The sequence below is a fragment of the Nyctibius grandis genome, chromosome 2, assembly GCF_013368605.1.
Source record: "Nyctibius grandis isolate bNycGra1 chromosome 2, bNycGra1.pri, whole genome shotgun sequence".
NCBI lineage: Eukaryota > Metazoa > Chordata > Aves > Nyctibiiformes > Nyctibiidae > Nyctibius > Nyctibius grandis.
The window spans coordinates 60,672,802-60,695,178 of NC_090659.1; the positions used below are offsets into that span (position 1 = coordinate 60,672,802).

At 44.3% G+C, this 22,377-nt stretch overlaps 1 protein-coding gene across 1 annotated transcript in view; it reads left to right on the forward strand.

Annotated features, from left to right (window-relative positions):
- The window catches only part of NALF1 (NALCN channel auxiliary factor 1), a 538,776-nt gene that overhangs the window by 314,086 nt on the left and 202,313 nt on the right, over positions 1 to 22,377 (forward strand). The window lies entirely within an intron of this gene.

Genomic DNA, 22,377 nt, shown 5'->3' on the forward strand with positions numbered 1-22,377 from the left:
CCTTCGTTAATGGTGAACTTCAAGGCAGTGATTTTTTAATATATGCTCAATTATATCTTTTGTTGTTCTGCACTATGCTGAATTCCCATTTCTCACAAGACAGCAAACAATTAGTCTCTACTGCCAGAGAACATCCGAGAGTGGAGAATTCTTTTCTACTATATCACCTGGCATGCAGAAATTTTCTGGTGCAGGGTTGCCTTCTAGTTCTACAAGATGAAAGTAATAGAAAGCTTTGCGCAATTCAGACAGTGACATGACGATATTTCACATGTTTGTATTCACTCTTCCAAGGCATTAGCATGGGAACATGTATTGCCAACTTATCCTCCCACAAATGGTTTTGTTCAGCTTCCTCTCTTTTAGAGGCAGTGTCATGTCAGAGCTGTAATGACCCTGACAGCTAAATAAAGATGTATTAAATTTAAATAAGAGTAATTAAAAACTAATTCTTTAGTCACTATCCCAAAATTCTGTGGGATTCATGACAACTTTAAATATAGGAGCAAAATAGCTTTTTTCTTTCTTCGCAGCTTCTGAGCTGAGCTCCGTTGCCACTTCCCTACCCTCCCTAGTCACTGATGTTGCTCTATGTTGTGCCTTTCCATCTTTCACTTGTCTGCTTTAGCAATTCGCTCACAGCACCCCTTTTACCCTATCTCACCCACAAAACCCTTTCTTTAGATAACAGATGAGTCCTTTTTTTTTGTTTAAGGGCATTCTCAAAACTTATTAATTTCTGATTTATGTTTGTAGAGTTTCACACAGCATAATAATAGAATTATCCAAGCTACTCATATACAAAATTGATGTGAAGTTTTTACTGTATTTTATAGGTTCCTGATGATTTCATTTTACACTACCACAGCTAATAAATGTGGGACACAAAACTGTTGACAGAAACACTTTCTGTATGATGTTTTTTTTTCTTTTTTCCTTAATAATACCACAATCTTATCTTAAGCCTTGCAACTTCTTATAGTCATTTTATGTAACGTATGAAGCTGAATTGGAAGTATTTATGGATGATCCAAAAAATGGCCAAATATGTTGTTAAGTTTTCCTCATATGTTTTAATGGGAAACTTTTCCTGGGAAAAGTATGCATAAATCTGCAAATTTTAGCTTTTTTTTTAACTAAAGAGAAATTTCTATCCGGATATTAAATATGAAAGATTCTCCTTTTTTCTTTATCATTTAATGTTCATCTTCTTTACACCTCTTACGGCACATATCTTTCACACAATGAACACAATAAACAATCTGCAGAACTGTTAAGAGTATGTTATGACTAAGTCCGTCAGCTGTACTAATGAGGTTTTACTGCTTGCAAGATTTGAAAGAGCCCTGTCTAGGGACCACAGAGCTGAACCACGTGAACAAGCTAACTGAGATGATTGGTGTTAGCTCAGATGTCTCAATCACACACAATTTCCCATTGTAGGCTTAGGAAATGCCTTTGAAAGAGTAGATTAGTTTATGTCTGATTCAGCACTTACTAATTTTCTTTAGTTGCTCCGTGAATGTCAGAACCAGGTGAACCTTTCTGAGGTTAAATTGGGATGGTCAGGTATTTCTGCTTATAAGGGATCAAGCATTTTTACTGTTTTTATTATAATTTAAGAACAAGAGAAGAATGAATCTTCATTGTATAAAACAGTTAACAAGGAAATGTGACAGGTCAAAATGTAAAACTGAAGAAGATAAAAAAGATGGCAAACTACAATAACTAACATAGAACTCCTTCCCCAAATACTGAGCTAGTTCCTTTTTTTTTTTGTGGGGGTTTTTTTCCCCTCTATCTCTTAGTTGAATGTATTTTCTCACAGTCTAGGTTTTTTTTGTTAAAAGCAAGACTTTACCTACCTGTCTTAGTCTAGTCCCACTGGCAGCTTTGGTGCTTATAAATGTTTTCCATGCCTTCCCTGCTTTTTCTCTTGGCTATGTCTACTTGAATGTGTTTTATTTTGCCATGTAATCATTATAGATGACAATAAGAAAACATATTTGAACATAATTTATATGTAGGTAAGTGTATTTGGGGGAAATAAAGAGCATGGGAAAGAACATGAGAAAGAACATGAATTAACATATGCCAAGAGAAGGAATATACTTTACTCTTTGAATGTAATCATATTACTATGTAAACAATTTGCATTATTTGCTGATCCTTCAGTAGATAGATACTTGATGCATCAGTGGAAAGTTAAGACTTCTTCTGACTGAAGTTTTACAATTAAACGTATACTAATATATTAATGACTATTCTGCGGGCTGTTAGCATACCTGTTACTAGCATTAGCAATTGATCAGCTTTAACATTAGCCTTTGCATGCAGTCCCATTTCCTATTGCTACAAACACTAACATGAACTTAGCCTCACTGATGCAGAAGATTTCACTCTTCCTCATGACTGTTGTGGAGTCTTGATACAGCTTTCATTAGACAGGTGGCATGGACAGAAATTCACACCGGTTACATTTGCCTCCACTTGGGTTTTCACCTGGGGATAGACACACTGAAAGATATATCTCCTCCCTTGGCAAAAACTATCCAGATTGCCAGGGGTTTTTGTTTTGTTTTGTATTTTTTAAACACAAATTTGGTTTCACCTTGCAAAGGTGGGAACTGAAATGCAGTCTTCAAAACACAGCACTCCCTGAAAGTGTGGTTGTTGCAAAATGATATGGGCAATACTATACTTAAGAGCTGTGTGTAAAAGTACGGTTCTTAGGTAGATAGTCTAATTCAGTATTTTTCTTTTTAGCAGAAATGTGATGCTGTAATCTAATACTGACAATAAAAACACAAAAGGATGAAATATATTTATCTAATTTATTTTCTGAGGCTTTCTATGATTCTACTAATGAAAGTGCAATATTTTTTCTGGTGTTTTTATTTAAGTAAGTATCAGATTCTTTGAGCCTGCCTTGCCTCTTTAAGGAAAAGAAGTTATGAAGTATCCTCAAGATTAAATAAATATACAGAGTCTTCATTTAAGTAATACTGAGAAACACTGAAGAGTTAAGTCACAAAGATCCTAGCAAACAATCCTGTAGTCGAATGATCAAAAATAAAACTAGAGAACTAATGTATTATGTTGTTATGGCAACTGAATATTTAGATTTAATTTTATGTAAGCAGAACTTCAAGGATTATCCTGGCAAATACAGTAAACATATTTGCAAACAAATTAAATATTCCAATCCAGATATTTTATCTCTAGTAATCATCAGTTATGTTTACTGTAGAATTTTCTAATGTTTTGGATTGCCAATGACTTCATCATTAATCTGGTTTTGTACAATTTTATTGTATGTTCTTGGCAGCTGAAGACTCATCCTTCTTGTTGTCCCATCTGATTTTAGCTAGTGCTGGTTTTAGAATTTATTTTTCTCTCAGATATATGTTCTTTTTTGCCTGCTTCGGCTGTTGCTTTAAACAACACCTATTTCCCTGTCATCTGTAGCCTAAGCTGCCTTGTGTTTTCATACCCTATGTTCAGTGTATGACTCCTTTGTTCCTCCACTTTTCTCTGTTGCTAGCAACAATTTATGGCAGTATATGTGAACTGAGGACCTAGTTTAATGTGTTTAAGATTATTCTGTGCTGATAGAATTTATAAGCCTGTCTTTATAAGGCGATCCCTGGTGTTTAGATTCTGTTCAGATGCTCAAAGCAGATATTTTTCTCCAATGCCACAATGTAGTCGAGCAAATGCTGAATATACTTAGCATGCAAAGAACACTGTTATTTTCAGTTAAAGAGGAAATCAGATAAAATATGACTTTTATATGCAGTTTTCAATACTGATTTTGTATAATATTATACCTTTAACTGAGTTCGTAATTTTCAGTATCATATTTAATAAGAAAGTACATTTCAAATGTAGTCAATCACCGGATAATGAGAAAATTAGAATTTGGGTGAATTAACTGCTTTCTAAAATATATTGTCTTGTAATTAGTAACTTCATGTACTAATGCAACTATGTTTTATAAACAGTGATTGGCTCCTTTATTAATGGCTGGCTCAAAAGGAGCAAAATTTGACTGCCTTTGAGCATTAATCTTCACTACTGTGTGCCAGATCACATTCTTTCATTCAGTTTTGCATTCTCAGCTTCAGTAGTGTTTCTATTTCTCAGTTAATTTTCCCCACTTGCAGAAGAAAAAAAATGGAAAAAAAACTTGCAAGAGAAATCATATTGTTTTCCACGCTCATCAGGAAATGTGATAAACAGAGTCATTAAACGTATTTGCAAATTTTCCTCTAGGGCAAAGTATATTTGAGCAGAATACTTTTTTCAAATTTTTCTCTGCAGCATGAAGGCAAAAATATTATAAAGTTTACCTTAGAGAGCTGGAGAAGTGTGGGTCTGTCAATTAAACTGGTTTACAGATACGCAGGCAAAAAGGAAAAATTCACCAAAACCAACCAACCAAAGAATCATAGAATCGTTTTGGTTGGAAAGGACGTTTAAGACCTTCGAGTCCAACTATTAACCTAACACTACCAAGACCACCGCTAAACCATGTCCCTAAGCACCACATGTCTGAACTTGCACTGTCAGCAAGTTCGCTGATGACACAAAACTGGGAGGAGTGGCTGACACAACGGAAGGCTGCGCAGCCATTCAGAGAGAGCTGGACAGGCTGGAGAGTTGGGCGGGGAGAAATTTAATGAAATATAACAAGGGCAAGTGTAGAGTCCTGCATCTGGGCAAGAACAACCCCATGTACCAGTACAAGTTGGGGACAGACCTGTTGGAGACCAGCGTAGGGGAAAGGGACCTGGGGGTCCTAGTGGACAACAGGATGACCATGAGCCAGCAGTGTGCCCTTGTGGCCAAGAAGGCCAATGGCATCCTGGGGTGTATTAGAAGGGGTGTGGTTAGCAGGTCAAGAGAGGTTCTCCTCCCCCTCTACTCTGCCCTGGTGAGGCCTCATCTGGAATATTGTGTCCAGTTCTGGGCCCCTCAGTTCAAGAAGGACAGGGAACTGCTAGAGAGAGTCCAGCGCAGAGCCACGAAGATGATTAAGGGAGTGGAACATCTCCCTTATGAGGAGAGGCTGAGGGAGCTGGGTCTCTTTAGCTTGGAGAAGAGGAGACTGAGGGGTGACCTCATTCATGTTTATAAATATGGAAAGGGCAAGTGTCATGAGGATGGAGCCAGGCTCTTCTCAGTGACATCCCTTGACAGGACAAGGGGCAATGGGTGCAAGCTGGAACACAGGAGGTTCCACATAAATATGAGGAAAAACTTCTTTACGGTGAGGGTGACCGAACACTGGAACAGGCTGCCCAGAGAGGTTGTGGAGTCTCCTTCTCTGGAGACATTCAAAACCCGCCTGGACGCGTTCCTGTGTGATATGGTCTAGGCAATCCTGCTCCGACAGGGGGATTGGACTAGATGATCTTTCGAGGTCCCTTCCAATCCCTAACATTCTGCGATTCTGTGATTCTGTGATAAATAAAAGCAAGGAAGACTGCATTTGCAGATAGACACTTTTGCAGTTTTAGTCAAACTCTTTTAGTCAAACTCTTTACCACCTCTCCTTTGCTGGAGATTTTGGACATCACAGTTGAGGTGTTGCAACTGATAGTGTTAGTTAACGAAGTATTATCAAAAAAAGAACGAACTATCTTGTGCCTCAGACACTGACACTGTGTCCTTAGATATGTCTCATATTGCCTTTCAATTTTAAATTTCAAGTGAAGACAACTTCTTTTCTCGTTGCTGTTTTGAATTTCCAAGATCATCCAAGTTGGCAGATATGCAAATCAATTTAATTCTTCCTGGCACTACAGTGCTTCTTCTCCTGGCCCTCAAAAGATATTCTTTGAAAGAATTGAACCACAAAAGCAAAGATTACTCACTACTGGACAGCACATGTCATGTCTGGAAACAAATGTGAATGTGCCTGCCAGCTGTTACAGAATCAGAGAATCACAGAATGTTAGGGATTGGAAGGGACCTCGAAAGATCATCTAGTCCAATCCCCCTGTCGGAGCAGGATTGCCTAGACCATATCACACAGGAACGCGTCCAGGCGGGTTTTGAATGTCTCCAGAGAAGGAGACTCCACAACCTCTCTGGGCAGCCTGTTCCAGTGTTCGGTCACCCTCACCGTAAAGAAGTTTTTCCTCATATTTAATGTGGAAACCTTCCTGTGTTCCAGCTTGCACCCATTGCCCCTTGTCCTGTCAAGGGATGTCACTGAGAAGAGCCTGGCTCCATCCTCATGACACTTGCCCTTTCCATATTTATAAACATGAATGAGGTCACCCCTCAGTCTCCTCTTCTCCAAGCTAAAGAGACCCAGCTCCCTCAGCCTCTCCTCATAAGGGAGATGTTCCACTCCCTTAATCATCTTCGTGGCTCTGCGCTGGACTCTCTCTAGCAGTTCCCTGTCCTTCTTGAACTGAGGGGCCCAGAACTGGACACAATATTCCAGATGAGGCCTCACCAGGGCAGAGTAGAGGGGGAGGAGAACCTCTCTTGACCTGCTAACCACACCCCTTCTAATACACCCCAGGATGCCATTGGCCTTCTTGGCCACAAGGGCACACTGCTGGCTCATGGTCATCCTGTTGTCCACTAGGACCCCCAGGTCCCTTTCCCCTACGCTGGTCTCCAACAGGTCTGTCCCCAACTTGTACTGGTACATGGGGTTGTTCTTGCCCAGATGCAGGACTCTACACTTGCCCTTGTTATATTTCATTAAATTTCTCCCCGCCCAACTCTCCAGCCTGTCCAGCTCTCTCTGAATGGCTGCGCAGCCTTCCGTTGTGTCAGCCACTCCTCCCAGTTTTGTGTCATCAGCGAACTTGCTGACAGTGCACTCTATTCCCTCATCCAAGTCATTAATGAATATATTGAATAGTACTGGTCCCAGTACGGACCCTTGAGGGACTCCGCTAGACACAGGCCTCCAACTGGACTCTGTTCCATTGACCACCACTCTCTGGCTTCCTTCCTTCAGCCAGTTCACAATCCACCTCACTACCCAATCATCCAGACCACACTTCCTCAGTCTAGCTGCGAGGATGTTGTGGGAGACCGTGTCAAACGCTTTACTGAAATCGAGATAGACCGCATCCACAGCTTTACCATCATCTATCCACCGGGTTACGTCCTCATAAAAGGCTATCAAGTTGGTTAAGCATGACTTCCCCTTGGTGAAGCCATGCTGAGTGCCCCTAATGATCCCCCTATCCTTGATGTGCCTAGAGACAGCACCAAGAACAAATTGTTCCATCACCTTTCCAGGGATGGAGGTGAGGCTGACCAGTCTATAGTTACCCAGGTCCTCCTTCTTGCCCTTTTTGAAGACTGGAGTGACATTCGCTTTCCTCCAGTCCTCAGGCACCTCTCCCGTTGCCCACGACTTAGTAAAGATGATGGAGAGTGGCCTAGCAATGACTTCTGCCAGCTCCCTCAGCACCCGCGGGTGCATCCCATCAGGACCCATGGATTTATGGATGTCCAGATTGCTTAATTGGTCCCTGACCCAGCCCTCATCTACCAAGACAGATTCCTCCTCTATCCTGACTTCTTCTGGGGCCTCAGGGGTCCAGGGCTCCTCAGGACAGCCTCCAACAGTATAGACAGAGGCAAAGAAGGCATTCAGTAACTCCGCCTTCTTTTTATCCTCTGTCTCCAGGGCCCCCACCTCATTCATCAGTGGGCCTACATTGCCTCTAGTGTTGGCTTTACCTGCAATGTATTTGAAGAAACTCTTTCTGTTGTCCTTGACCTCTCTTGCAAGGTTTAATTCCAAGGAGGCCTTAGCTTTCCTAGTTGCCTCCCTACATCCTCTGACAACAGACTTATATTCCTCCCAAGTGGCCAGCCCCTCCTTCCATGATCTGTACACCCTCTTCTTCCACTTGAGTTTGCCCAGCAGTTCCCTGTTTAACCATGCAGGTCTCCTGATACCCTTCCTTGACTTCCTACCTGTTGGGATGCTCTGATCTTGAGCTCGGAAGAAGCAGTCCTTGAATGCTAACCAACTATCTTGGGCCCCCTTACCTTCTAGTACCCTGTCCCATGGGATTTCCCCTAGCAATTCCTTGAAAAGGCCAAAGTTGGCCCTCCTGAAGTCCAGGGTTGTGAATCTGCTAGCTATTCTGTTCCTGCCACATGAGATCCTGAACTCTACCATCTCATGGTCACTACAACCAAGGCTGCCCTCAACCTTCACCGCTTCAACCAGACCCTCCTTCTTAGTGAGGATAAGATCCAGCAATGCTCCTCTCCTAGTTGGCTCATCCACCATTTGCATCAGAAAGTTATCATCAATGCACTGGAGGAACCTCCTGGACTGAGGATGGCTGGCTGAGTAGGCCTCCCAGCAAATATCAGGGTAGTTGAAATCCCCCACGACAATCAGACCCTGTAATTGCGAGACTGCTCTCAGCTGCCTGTAGAAGGCCTCATCACCCTCCTCATCCTGACCCAGTGGCCTGTAATAGACACCCACAACAGTATCACCCCTGCCAGCCTGCCCCTTAATTCGCACCCACAAACTCTCAACTCCCTCCTGATCCGCCCCTGGACAGAACTCAACACATTCTAGCTGCTCACTCACATAAAGAGCAACTCCACCACCTCTCCTTAGTGGCCTGTCTTTCCTGAACAGGACATAGCCATCCATTACCACATTCCAGTCATGCGAGGCATCCCACCAAGTCTCTGTGATTGCCACTAAATCATAGCCCCCAGACCGAACACGGATTTCCAAGTCCTCCTGTTTATTCCCCATGCTGCGTGCATTGGTGTACAGGCATTTCAGGGAGCGAGCTGAGCACACCGATTTCACCCCAGGGGGATGGGAGGCCTCCTGGTCTACCTCAACACTAGAGCGTTGCCCCAGTGGTGCAAGCCCAGCTACTACCCCATCCCCCTTCGAATCTAGTTTAAAGCTCTCCGAATGAGCCCTGCTAATTCCTGTCCCAGAACCCTTTTGCCCCTACGACATAAACCTTTCCCATGTATTACTGTCAGGTCTGGCATCTTATAAAACCAGCCATTATCAAAGAACCCAAAGCCCTGCCTGTAGCACCAGTCTTGTAGCCAGGCATTAATAGAGAGAATCCTACTATTCCATCCCACGTCATCACCTGAAAATGGAAGGAGGGAAGAGAAAACAACTTGTGCCCCAGACTCTTTCACCAGCCGTCCTAGGGCCTTGTAGTCTTTCTTCATCCCTCTCACACTACGGGATGCAGCTTCTTCCCCACCTGTCTGGAAGATCAGCAGGGGGTAGTAGTCTGTGGCCTTCACCAGGTTGGGGAGTTGCCTTGTGATATCCCTGATTCGGGCTCCAGGCAGGCTGCAGACCTCCCTGTGATGGGGGTCAGCTCTGCATATTGGGCCCTCAGATCCCTTTAGGAAGGAGTCTCCAACCACTAAAACTCTTCTCTTCTTCCTTGTGGAGGAGGTAGCTATACGCCTGTCAGGTTTTTCTGACTGTGGTGGGACCTCTGATATAGCTTGCCTCTCCACCACATCCCCATTGGACCGGCTGTATTCCACTAGGGCTTCATATTTATTGCTCAGAGGCACCTGTGGAGACAAAGTAGGCAAGGAGGGCACTCGTCTTTTGCCACGGCCATAGACTTGCCTCCACTCACTCCTCTCCTCTAAGTTATTGTTTTCCACCTGAGAGGGGCAGAGTACAGGGGTCCCTCGATCCTGGAAGCTCTCCGGCAGGTGCTCCCATTTTTGTTGCAGGGAGGGCAAAGCCTGGCTCCACCAGTCTATCTCCATTTCAGCCTCCCGAATGCTCCTAAGCCTTTCTACTTCGGCTTGAAGCCTTTCAACCTGGCTTTGCAGCTGTGCCGCTCTGCCGAGCAGATCATCTACCTGCTCACAGCGCACACAGCCCCCTGACACCACAGAGACGCTGTAGCATTCCCTGCAGCCTGCGACCTGCACTATCGCCTCCTTCCATGGGAGCTCTGTCTGGGTTCCCACATCCATTTTGGTCTTCTTCCACCGGGTAGGTACCATTGTTCTTTCACTGATCTGGGAAATACCTGTTGGTGACACCCCTGGTTCACAGCTCCTTGGCACCTTCCTCGCCTTGTGCACTGGGAGGCAGTCAGCGCCCTCCCCAATGAGCTGCAAACAACTGCAGCCTCTCCTGCCCTGGGACACACCCAGTCACTGCTGACTCACACAGTCACTGTTGACTCCCCCTCTCCCCTCTGGGCAGGGACTAGTCCCTGTCCTCCAGGAGGCTTTTTATCACCCAGTCAATCAATCAATCACCCAATCAACAGGGGGTGGTGCATTTAAATCGCTTAAATCGCCCGCGGTGCCTCCAGCTACGCCCCCTTCTCTCCTGATTCGTTGCTGGGGACCTCTGGGTCCAGGGTGGGGGGGAAGCAGCTCGGGGCTGCTGCTCCAGGGGGGGTCACGAGTACAAAAACCGCCCAGTTACAGCCCGATGCCGCCCCCGCACTAACCTCAAGTCGCTGCAATTACACATATAACACATGTAAAACAAATATAACAAAATATAAATATAACATAAATATAAACATAAATATAACAAAAATATAACACATGTAAAACATAAACATGAACCACCAGGGACATAGCTGCTGTAATGTTAGCTGTGCTATAATTTTAGCTTTGTTATAATAGTTTGAGTGGAAGCAATCTCAAACTGGATTCTATCTGATAGTTGTGAGTTTTTTGACATGAGATACATGAAGATATTTTCATATTGCACTATATATTCTTTTAATGACATATCGATGTGTGGCTGTTGTGGCTTCCAGCATGTGGCACGCATAAAATAGAATCATAGAACCATATAATCACAGAATGGTTTGGGTTGGAAGGGACCTTGAAGATCATGTAGTTCCAATCCCCCTGCCACGAGTAGGGACATCTTTCCACTAGACCAGGTTGCTTAAAACCCCATCCAATCTGGCCTTGAACACTTCCAATAATGAGGCATCCACAACTTATCTGGGCAACCTGTGCCAGTGTCTCACCACCCTCACAGTAAAGAATTTCTTCCTGATACCCAATCTAAATCTACCCTCTTTCAGCTTAAAACTCATCCCCCTCATCTTATCACTACATGCCCTTCTAAAAAGTCCCTCTCCAGCTTTCCTGTAGGCCCCCTTCAGGTACTGGAAGGCTGCTAGAAGGTCTCCACAGAGCCCCAACTCTGTCAGCCTGTCTTCATAGGAGAGGTGCTCCAGCCCTCGCATCATCTTTGTGGCCCTCCTCTGGACTCGTTCCAACAGCTCCATGTCCTTCTTATGTTGGGGCCCCCAGAGCTGGACACAGTACTCCAGGTAGGGTCTCACGAGAGCAGAGTAGAGGGGCAGAATCACCTCCCTCAACCTGCTGTCAAATTAGTTTATAAAAACAATACTGAATCTTCAGTTTCGATAATCCATTGTTTTGATTACTAAAAGTAATTTATCCAACTTTTTGTAAACACAGGCACCCAAAATAGCACTAAAATATCTCTTTGGCAAAACCTCCTATTAATTCCAACATAAAGTCTGTGCTCTCTGTATGAATTCCAGCAATTGTTTGTATTCTTTGAGACAGATAGTATTAGCTGGACAAAATAATAATCTGGACCAAAACTGAAGGAAGCTTCATAATTTAACAAAAATATAACACATAATTGAAAGCATATCTAAAAATAGTTTTCCAATACTTTCTTCAGTATAGATCCATAATTAACTCTGATTTTAATTATCCTTGAATTAAGCTATACAAACATATTTTTCTAAACTACCATCATTATCTCAGGCCTAACTTAGCAGCATGTCCTCTGATTTTGTCCAATAGAGTTCCCTTTGCAGAGTGAAACTCTGCTTCTTACCATCTTCTCTTTCACTTATTTAAAAATTTCCCTAGAGAAAGAAGAAACAATTAACAAATACATTAAAATTTCTGTGCATGTGTGTACCCAGTTGTCACGGTTTAAAGCTGGGCCGGCCACTAAACCTGCGGCAGACGCTCTCTGTTAACCCTCCCCCCCGCACCCGAAGGGAAAGGGAAAGGGAAAAGGGAGAGAGACTTACGGGTTGGAAAGTTAAAACAGTTTTAATAAACCTATAATAATGCAAAAGAGTATAATAATAATATTGGAATAATCAAATATATACAAATATATATACAAAACCAAGATTGAGCTCCCCCGATGTCGGCAACGTCACCACCGGCACTGCAGGGCAGGCTCCGGGAAGGCCCAGGCTGGGCCTAGCGACGGTCGAGAGCTGGATTCAGGGATGCACAGATCGGGATCGGGGGCAGCAGGAAAACAGTTGGAGTCCTCCTTGGACACCGGCCATAGCAGAAAAGAGAAGCGAGACCCTCGTGATCCCCCTGCTTTATACCGAGAATGACGTGTATGGGATGGAATACCCTCGTTGGTCAATTTCGGGTCACCTGCCCTGTCTGCTCCCCCTGCAGCTGCGACCCCCCTTCGGCTCTTCACTCATAAGCAGTGAGGAATTTAGCAGTGACCTTGGTTTCTCTAAGACGAAGTACAGCAAGAGGCTTACTGCACAACATCCCTACCGGTGCCTCAGCGATAACTACAAACTTCGAGCGTTATCAGTCCTGGAAGCAGACACTGTCTGCAAAACATGTAGTTAGTTTCAGAAAGTGCAGTTACTTAGAGGAGACTTAGCTGAAAGTAAAAATCACTGAAAGGAAAATCGGCCTGGTTTAGGCCAAACCAGGACACCAGTGTTTGTTTTGGAAGAGGACAGAAGCTGTAATGCCCTTATTGTTCAAAGATAAATTCTGTTGAACCTTCAGATGCAAGTTGTTCTTCAGGACTGTTAAGGCTCTAGTTCGGTGTCTAGTGTTCACTAGCAGTAATCCTCATTTCCCACAGAAACCTCCAACTCCTCCTCTGTCGTTTTTGTGGAGGTTATCACTTTTATGTCACTCCTCCCCCCATATACTTGTGCATGGAACAGTCCCATATAACAATGGGAAAGGAGGAAAAGACGTATAGGCATTTTGACTTTCTTATAACATGACAAAGACCTAGAGATTTGAGTAGCTTTAACTTTGGCCTTTCTTCACTCTTCCCAATAGTGAGTATTAGTAGAACCTAATCTACTCACTTTAATTCTTGGAAATTAATTTGCTCTAAAATTTTAGAAGACATAAGCTTTTGGTATTTTAACACTATTAAAGCACTATTGAATTTAGTAATATTTAATAATTTAGTATAGTTATCATTATTATTTAATTATATTGCATTCTAATTCTATGTTTGCTTTGTTTTTTGTTTCTGGTTGCTACAGGAGAGCTGTAAATTGATTGCAGTAGACTATGATGTTCTCTATGGAAGACAGAGAAATCTGTGTACCATAGCAGGGCCTTATCCCATGGTACCCTGAATGAAAGGAAGGTGTCTTATTGATTTTAGCATTATTATGCTCCTACTATTACTGGTAAATGCATGTAATTACAGATGTGCACAGATACAGTTCTTAAAGATTGATTTCAAAGCAGCGGCTGTTGTCAAGCTCAGAATTGATCCCCACTTCCAACTGTCGCTGCAGTCACAGTAAAACCTCTGAGGCCAATATAATATTCTTCTGTAATTATTAGTATTAAGTTTGTAACTACACTGATTTTTTTTTAAATAGGCAGTCAAATATTAGAGGAAAGAGTTTGTGAGGATTGTCTGATTCTGTCACTTGTTACCAGTGACTCGCTCTAATCACCACTCTGAGTCAGAATATTTTGGGGAGTTTATATTTCAGCTTAAATCTCTTAAAAGAGCCAGTCACCGCTGTAATCAGGAGATAAGAAATATTCATTGACTGCATAAAATACTGAGCATTCACACCCTAGGCTTCTGGCCAAAACCAGATGTAGCAGCTGGTGTTGTTTGGTCCATCTGGAAATTGGCTATAATGTGATAACTTCATTCCCCCAAATGGCCTGTAGCTGAATTGCCACAATCTACAAAACTGAGTATAATGTCTTGGGAAAAAAAAGCAAGACAAAAGAACTTAAATATTTTATTCAAAATTATATAGGCTTTGACAATGACCACAGTATTTTAAAGTCCTTCAGTAGTGTATTATGTGAGCGACATGACTGACATGTTCACAGAAAAGGCAGAATCGTATGTGATATGTGGTGTAGTATATTATTCAATAAATTATTTTTTCACAGTACTGTGTGTTAGAGAAAGCAAGTCTTTAAAACTGTGTCTTGTATTTCAAGAGAATTGTGCATGTCTTCCTCTGCTGTGGATATCTGCTTTAGACATGGACTTAGCTGAATAATAGAGACTGCGCTTGCAATGTTGTGTGTTTCAATTTGTCTGCATGAAACAACCAGCCAAAGAGAAATATTCATTAGTAGCCTTTAAGTTGTAATAAACCATAATCAGTATTATTATTTTTTTAATTGTGGCAATATCTAGAGATTCCAATCGTATAGGAACCGCTCATAATTTATAGATGTGATACATCATGAGAGGCAGTATAGCCAGTTTTGCATACTACCATGTTCATATTTCTTTCATTTTATAGAGGCTGCATGAAAGTGTGATAGTTGTCAGGTTTTTTCTTTTTTCCTCCTCAGCCAGCCAAACACATCTTTCTTTTTTGTGACTGCCTTGGTTCAGTATCTGTTATTTTTGGTGAAGACTTCCTACATTACAATATATATGGCTTAGAAATTTGTAATCATGCATTTCTTTTACATATGACATCAATGTTGATCGACGGCCGGCTGAACATGAGCCAGCAGTGTGCTCAGGTGGCTAAGAAGGCCAACAGCATCCTGGCTTGTACCAGAAATAGTGTGGCCAGCAGGACCAGGGAAGTGATCGTCCCCCTGTACTTGGCACTGGTGATGCCACACCTCAAATACTGTGTTCAGTTTTGGGCCTCTCACTATAAGAAAGACATTGAGATGTTGGAGAGAGCCCAAAGAAGGGCAACGAAGCTGGAGAAGGGTCTGGAGAACAAGTCTTATGAGTAGCAGCTGAGGGAACTGGGGTTGTTTAGTCTGGAGAAAAGGAGGCTGAGGGGAGACCTTACTGCTGTATATAACTGCTTGAAAGGAGGTTGTAGCGAGGAGGGTGCTAGTCTCTTCTCCCAGGTAACAAGAGATAGGATGAGAGGAAAAGGCCTCAAGTTGCACTAGGGGAGGTTTAGATTGGATATTAGGAAAAATTTCTTCACGGAAAGGGTTATCAAGCATTGGAACATGCTGCCCAGGGCAGTGGTGGAGTCACCATTCCTGGAGATATTTAAAAGACGAGTAGATGCAGTGCTTAGGGATATTGTTTAGGGATATTGTTTAGTGGTTGGCTTGGTAGTGTTAGGTTAATGGTTGGACTCGATGATCTTAAAGGTCCTTTCCCACCAAGATGATTCTGTGATTCTGTGAATTAAGTATGACAACAGGTCATTTACATTTTTTGTTTGCTAATAACATGGCTCACCTCAAATCACTGATGAGAAGGAAAAGAATTCCATCCTATGCAATCGCCAGTGCTAAAGCCTGATCTTTTTCTAGTTGTACAATATGAAAAATCTGATCTTAAACCTTAATGCTCAGCCACATGGTCTATATGATAACACATTATTTCCACATATACTGCTTTTGCAATAATGACCTTAAGAACAAAGAAACTGTTGCTATAAAACATATTATCCTGGAATGTTTAGTGTATTTTTTCTATCAGTGATTTACTATTTTCAAAAGCATCTCCAAGCAAGCAAAATTTGCTAGTTAAAATTAAATTATATTGTTACTTCACGCTGAACACATGCAACAATAGATGAGTTACATAGACACTTGTTATATTCATGAAGTAGTATCTTTTGCCATCTTGTTCAAAGAAGCATTTAGATTACTAGTATTTGAAAGTTTCTCAAATATATAGTAAGTGATTTAACTGCCAAATACTTATATCTTCACACTTGTAATGATGCCTTGTAAGAAGAGTATGAAGCAAATGTGATAATCCAGCACAGCAAGACAGTACATTTTGAAACCCCTGAAGCCAATACACTGGTCACTTCGTTTGGAAATAAGCTTACATAAGGTCCCATTTCTTGGATATTCATTCTCAATCCCTGATCTCTGAAAGTCATGGGATAGTGATATTTGCATTCTCGTACTAATTATTTTTTTTCCACTCTCAGCAGAGAAACTCCTGATTCCCTATATCTCCTTATCTGAATGTTGATATCCTTAACAAGAGGTTAATTATGATTAATTTATTTATTTCAGTATCCATGTTTTCTATATTTGTGAAAAAGATCTTTAGTTTAGACTGACTCAATGGCACTGAATTTCAAAGAGATTCCATTTTTATGAAATGCTACAAAATTGGACATGGAAAGGACAGAATTTTAGCATTATTCCTGAATTTTGTTTTCCTACATACTGCTCAAGAAGTTGCAAATTTTATTTTGCAGGAAGAATTTTGACAATGTATTTTCTGCTATATATAAGGTTTTGTGATAATTTTCTTTGTTTTTCTCTAAACTTCTGGTTAATCTCTTCCCTTCAGTGCTGTATGCATTTCTATTCCTTCTATTTTGTTTTAAAAAGAGATACATAAATAATTAACATTGTACATTTCCCAAAGAGCCATATTTATCCACTGAACTCAAACAATCTGTACATATCGCTGATGTTGTGTTTTCTCTAGTATTTTACAGAGGAGTAAAATGTGTTGGAAAGAACCTAATCTGAGATTGGATTTTGAACCGGTATGAATACAAGGATTTAAAATAAAAATATTTTTCTAAATTGAGTTTTATTATAGCATATCTCATCTTTTCTTTCAAGGCTTTAGACGCATTCTTTCAAGAAAGTCATTATTTGGAACACCGCAACATGCAGCTAGGGAATAGAAATCACTAGTAAATTGTGAGGAAACACATCTGTTAACTAGTGTGTACGGTATTAACAGAAGAAGAGACACAAGGAGAAAATAAGAAAAATACTTCTCTGACAATGTGAGAAAACAAAAAAAAACACCCCCGCCCAAAAAACGCAACCAAAAAAAAAAATGATGGTTTCAGTTTCTTGCAATAGAACACACTTGAAATGAAGGATAAACCTCTTGGATGTCTCAGTTATATGGTGTTCACAGAATGTTCACAGAATGTTCACAGAATATTAGGGATTGGAAGGGACCTCAAAAGATCATCTAGTCCAATCCCCCTGCCGGGGCAGGATTGCCTAGACCATATCACACAGGAACGCGTCCAGGCGGGTTTTGAATGTCTCCAGAGAAGGAGACTCCACAACCTCTCTGGGCAGCCTGTTCCAGTGTTCAGTTACCCTCACCGTAAAGAAGTTTTTTCTCATATTTATGTGGAACCTCCTGTGTTCCAGCTTGCACCCATTGCCCCTTGTCCTGTCAAGGGATGTCACTGAGAAGAGCCTGGCTCCATCCTCGTGACACTTGCCCTTTCCATATTTATAAACATTAATGAGGTCACCCCTCAGTCTCCTCTTCTCTAAGCTAAAGAGACCCAGCTCCCTCAGCCTCTCCTCATAAGGGAGATGTTCCACCCCCTTAATCATCTTCGTGGCTCTGCGCTGGACTAATAATATGTTGTAACTCTGCAAACACTAACTTTGAGTAGGCTATGTTAGGCTATATTGTCCTTCACACTTTCTATGTGTACAATAACTGTTTAAAAAAGAATGCTCTAAGAAGGTCATATCAGAAGAAAGGCAGCCTGTGCTGTGTATGTGTTCATAGCTAATTTAACTGCAGAGCAAATATACACTTTGAATGGAGGGAGATTATCAAGTTACAACGCATGTTACTTTCAGTGGTAATAGTAGGATCCCTGCATCTTCCAATGTGCCAGATCAATAAATCAGAGATTGAATAAGCCTCATTGAATATGTTTCTTGGCTGTGGTTCATTTTGTCGTGAGTCCTCGGGCGTCTGTTACTGCCTCCAACTCACAGAATCACAGAATCACAGAATCAAGCAGGTTGGAAGAGACCTCAGGGATCATCGAGTCCAACCGCTGCCCCTACACCACCCTGTCAACTAGACCATGGCACTAAGTGCCAGGTCCAGTCTTTTCTTAAACACATCCAGAGATGGTGACTCCACCACCTCCCTGGGCAGCCCATTCCAATGTCTAATAACCCTTTCTGTAAAGAAATTCTTCCTGATGTCCAACCTGAACCTCCCCTGGCAAAGCTTGAGGCTGTGTCCTCTTGTCCTATCGTTAGTTGCCCAGGAGAAGAGGCCAAATCCCACTTCACTACAACCTCCCTTCAGGTAGTTGTAGATTGCAATAAGGTCACCTCTGAGCCTCCTCTTCTCCAGGCTAAACAACCCCAGCTCCCTCAGCCGTTCCTCGTAGGTCAGACCCTCCAGACCCTTCACCAACTTGGTCGCCCTCCTCTGGACTCGCTCCAACACCTCAACATCTTTCTTGAAGTGCGGGGCCCAGAACTGAACACAGTACTCAAGATGCGGCCTCACCAGTGCCGAGTAGAGAGGGACGATCACTTCCCTAGACCATCTGGCTACACTATACCTAACAGAGGCCAGGATGCCATTGGCCTTCTTGGCCACCTGGGCACACTGCTGGCTCATGTTTAGCCGGCTGTCGATTAGCACCCCCAGGTCTCTTTCCACTGGGCCGCTTTCTAACCACTCTTCCCCCAGCCTGTAGAGCTGCATGGGGTTGTTGTGGCCGAAGTGTAAGACCTGGCACTTGTTCTTGTTGAACCTCATGCCATTGATCTTGGCCCATCTATATAACCTGTCCAAATCCCTCTGTAGGGCCTTCTTACCCTCCAGCAGATCGACACTCCCACCCAGCTTGGTGTCATCTGCAAGTTTGCTGAGGGTGCACTCAATCCCTACGTCTAGATCATCTATAAAGCTATTGAACAGCACCGGCCCCAGAACTGAGCCCTGGGGAACACCGCTAGTGACCAGCCACCAGCCAGACTTTGCCCCATTCACCACCACTCTCTGGGCTCGGCCATCCAGCCAGTTTTTAACCCATTTAAGAGTCCACCCATCCAAGCCCCCAGCAGCCAGTTTGTCTAGGAGGATGCTGTGGGAGACAGTGTCGAATGCCTTACTGAAGTCTAGATAGACTACATCCACAGCCCTGCCCTCATCTACTAAGCGGGTCACTTTGTCATAGAAGGAGACCAGGTTGGTCGAGCAGGACCTGCCTTTCATGAATCCATGTTGGCTGTCCCCGATGCCCCGATTGTCCTGCATGTGCTGTGTAATGGCACTCGGGATGATCTGTTCCATCACCTTGCCTGGAACCAAGGTCAGGCTGACAGGCCTATAGTTCCCTGGATCGTCCTTCCGACCCTTCTTGTAGATGGGCGTTACGTTTTCTAATTTCCAGTCAGCTGGAACTTCTCCAGTTAGCCAGGACTGCCAGTAGATAATAGAGAGTGTTTTGGCAAGTTCATTTGCCAGTTCCTTCATTACTCTCGGGTGAATCCCATCCGGGCCCATAGCCTTGTGGGTGTCCAACTGGCACAGCAGGTCACTAACCGTCTCCTCCTGGATCATGGGAGGTTCACACAGCCCCCCGTCCCTAACTTCAGGCTCTGGGGGCCGAGTCTCCTGAGGACAACCGATCTTGACATTAAAGACTGAGACAAAGAAGGCATTGAGCAGCTCTGCCTTTTCCTCATCCCCTGACACTACACTACCCTCCTCATTCAGCAAGTGGTGGAAGCTCTCCTTGACCCTCCTTTTGCTGTTAATGTATTTGTAAAAGCTTTTTTTGTTATCTTTGACTGCAGCAGCCAAATCGAGCTCTAATTGAGCTTTGGCCCTTCTAATCTTCTCCCTACACGACCTGGCCACGTCCCTATAGACCTCCCAATTTACCCGACCCTTCTTCCAGAGCAAGTAGGCTCTCTTTTTTTCCTTAAGTTCTAGTCTAAGTTCCCTGTTTAACCAGGCCGGTCTTTTTCCCCGACGGCTTGCCTTCCTACACACCAGGACAGCCTGCTCCTGAATATTTAACAATTCCCTTTTGAAGCATGTCCAGCCTTCCCGGACTCCTTTGCCCTTCAGGACCGACTACCAAGGGACTCGGTCCACCAGCCTCTTAAACAGGCTAAAGTCTGCCCGCCGGAAATCTAAGGCAGAAGTTCTACTCTTGCCCCTCCTTACTTCCCCTGCTATCGAAAACTCTAACATCTCATGGTCGCTACTCCCAAGACGGCTACCGACCCTCACATCTCCCACTAGTCCTTCTCTGTTCACAAACAACAGGTCAAGCAGGGCCCCTCCTCTAGTGGGCTCATTTACCACTTGCATGAGGAAGTTGTCCTCCACACATTCGAGGAGTCTCCTAGATTGCTTCCTCTCTGCCATGTTGTATTTCCAGCAGACATCCGGCAAGTTGAAGTCGCCCACGAGTACAAGGGCCGGCGACCGGGCGGCTTCTGACAGCCGCTTGTAAAATGCCTCGTCCGCCTGCTCATCCTGGTTGGGTGGTCTATAACAGACTCCCACCGTAATGTCCGCCCTGCCGACCTTCCCCCTGATCTTCACCCATAAACATTCAACTTTGTCATCCTCACCATCTTCCTCAATTTCAACACAGTCCAAGCATTCCCTAACATATAGCGCTACCCCACCGCCTCTCTTGCTTCGCCTGTCCCTCTTAAAGAGCTTATAGCCATCCATAGTTGCACTCCAGTCATGAGAGTCATCCCACCATGTTTCTGTGATGGCAACCACATCATAACCTTCCTGCTGTACAGTGGCCTCTAGCTCTTCCTGTTTGTTGCCCATACTGTGTGCATTGGTGTAAATGCACTTCAGATGGGCTAGCGACCTTGCCCCCAGTGCAGGCCTGTCACCCCTAGGTTTATTTGTGACTGCCCTGGTCTTATCCCTCTCCCCCATCGAACCTAGTTTAAAGACCTCTTGATCAGCCCTGCCAACTTCTAGGCCATAACCCTTTTCCCCTTCTGATTCAGCTGTTCCCCATCCGGCATAAGCAGGCCCGGTGTCATGAAAGCCGCCCCATGGTCAACAAACCCAAAATCCCACCTACGGCACCAGTCTCTTAGCCACATAGTAATCTGTTGTACTTTCATAGTCTTTTCCTTATTTTCACCAAACACCGAAGGAATTGAAGAGAATATAACCTGCGCACCTACCCCCTTTACCAAACGCCCCAGGGCCCTGAAGTCCCTTTTGATTGCCCTGGGACTTCTCTCTTCAGTCTCGTCCCTACCCACCTGGAATACTAATAGTGGGTAGTAGTCAGAGGGCCTCACCAGTTTGGGAATCCTCCTGGCAACATCCCTTACCCGAGCCCCAGGGAGGCAGCAGACTTCCCTGTGAGTCGGGTCTGGCCTGCATATGGGGCCCTCCATTCCCCTTAGCAGGGAGTCGCCTATAACAATTACTTTTCTTTTCTCCTTTTTGGAGCTGGTTGCAACCCTCTTACTCGGTTGCTTCTGTTTACGTAGCCCCGTAGAGGATCTTTCACCTAGATTTGTATCTTCCTGACACTCAGGAAGACGCTCAGGCTCCAGAGCCTCATACCTATTCTGCAGGGGGATGTGGGGAGGGGAGGAAGGTCGGGATGGGATTTGCCTGCCACCCCGAGCAGGGACCTGCCTCCATTCCCCCCCATCCCCTAGGTCTCCTCCTGCTCCTTGTGGAGGAGGAAGAGGATCCTCCACTACCCGGGGAGCATTAGGCCCATCCGTTTTCCCCAGGACAGGCAGGGAACAGCACTGCCCGCCATCCTCTTCCTGGGATGCTCTTGCACTCCTTAACCTTTCCACCTCCTCCTTGAGCTGGGTCACCAACGTGATCAGGTCATCGACGTGTTCGCGCCTCACACAGGTGAGGTCTCCGTTACCCTTGAGTGCCAGGGCCAGGCTCTGGCACTCCCTGCAGCCTGCCACCTGCACCTCCACATGCTTCCGCGGCAGGTCCGTTTGGGTTACCATGTCTTTTCTGGCACCCGCAAAGGACTTAGGGCCCCTCCGAGTGGAAACCATACCTGCCTTGCCCGCCTACCCTGCTCGCCCGCCCTGCCTGCAAGAACTGCTGCGCAAACTGCCACGCCCCTGGGGCTGTGCCCTCCCCCGCCCCGGGACACACACAGTCACTGCTGACTCACACATTCACTGCTGACTCTCCCTCTCCCCTCTGGGCAGGGACTAGTCCCTGTCCTCCCAGAGGCTCTTTATCACCCGATCACAGGGGTTGGTGCTACTTCCGGATCCAGGCAGGTCTCGGACTGCTGCTCGGGGGGGCCCGGAGCACGGAAACCACACGGAAATTGCTCGCCCGCTACGGCCGATCTCTCCCCGCACTAACCTCAGTCGCTGCCGCCGCTGCCACCGCCGCTG